Here is a 384-nt window from a genome sequence, read left to right as displayed (position 1 = left end):
CAAGATATGACATTAAGGTTTCTGCCGATACGCCGTGTGTTTATATATGTGTTAGCTTGTCATGCCTGTGTGCCTGTCTGTCTCTGTGTATCTGCTATGATGTTATGTCATTTGTGTCTGCATGAACACGCGCGCGTCTGTTTCAGTCCATCTATTTAATTAAGTGCTCGTTCTCTTTCCTATAAACGATATTATAACTGTCACCCTTCAGAGCACGAGTCGCTGAAATCAATATTGTTATCAAGACGCTACCTGCCGGGAGATAAGAGCGTGGAAAGGGGAAATGTTATCGCTCTCTCTCTCCTTTACCGCTTGTTCATTATCTCCCATTTTCTGCTTTTTCATCGCCTTTCCCTCTCTTTTATGTCAGTTGGTCTGGCTTTC

The 384-nt window shown here is 43.0% G+C and overlaps 1 protein-coding gene across 1 annotated transcript in view; it reads left to right on the top strand.

Moving 5' to 3' along the window:
* The window catches only part of LOC119592119 (myotubularin-related protein 8-like), a 99,568-nt gene that overhangs the window by 20,732 nt on the left and 78,452 nt on the right, over window positions 1-384 (top strand). The gene's annotated exons all lie outside the window — the stretch shown is intronic.

Source organism: Penaeus monodon, chromosome 29 (genome assembly GCF_015228065.2).
Source record: "Penaeus monodon isolate SGIC_2016 chromosome 29, NSTDA_Pmon_1, whole genome shotgun sequence".
Taxonomy (NCBI): domain Eukaryota; kingdom Metazoa; phylum Arthropoda; class Malacostraca; order Decapoda; family Penaeidae; genus Penaeus; species Penaeus monodon.
This window is presented reverse-complemented; position numbering and strand designations above follow the sequence as displayed.